Source organism: Habropoda laboriosa, unplaced genomic scaffold (assembly GCF_001263275.1).
Source record: "Habropoda laboriosa isolate 0110345459 unplaced genomic scaffold, ASM126327v1 scaffold18, whole genome shotgun sequence".
NCBI classification, from domain to species: Eukaryota; Metazoa; Arthropoda; class Insecta; order Hymenoptera; family Apidae; genus Habropoda; species Habropoda laboriosa.
In genome coordinates this window covers 2,534,229-2,534,939 of record NW_017100152.1, presented here as the reverse complement: position 1 = coordinate 2,534,939, position 711 = coordinate 2,534,229, and positions in this window count along the sequence as shown.

Sequence of the window (711 nt, the reverse complement as noted above, 5' to 3'; positions counted from 1 at the left end):
CTGTGTACTGGCTCACAGCCGATTGTTGAATTGTGCCTAAACTTCTAAAGTTTTATAGAAGTAATTTCAATTGTTTATAAAAAATGCGCATTGAAATGAAATATTTTACAGAATGTCATTTTTCAACTTCTAGATTCATCCCTGCAAATTTCATTAAAATCCTGGGGAGTTAAGTATGTAGTCTCCTTGATAAGTGATTAATATTTCTCAAATTTTTCATTTCACTGAAAAGTTACAAAATGAAATTACAAAATAATTAAAAATAAAAAGTAACAGTGACGCACAGTGTTTCGACCAATGGACAAAAATCAGAAATTCAAAGTGCAAAATCTAAAAATTGTTTCATTTTAAAATGTTAATAACAAACCATAGTTTGTAATATTACCTATAATTTTGACTGAATACGTCCATTTGCTGTTAAAATTAAGACGTGAAGTTTGCTCCAAATATGTGCCATTCTCAGACTATTTGTGTTTTTGATTTGATTTTTATAGGTTGTGTTTAGTACTTGAATACTTTTGAAGCTGACACAGAATTTTAATACAATAGTAATAAATTTTCCTAATTTTTTATGTAAAATTTTTATCAAATTTAACGAGACTTTTAAAAAAAGTACCGAGTAATACCTCTGTGATTTTTTGTATATTAATTTTGAACATATAAATCTTTATATTAATGTCAAATTTAACTGCTTAAATTTGCTTAAAATAA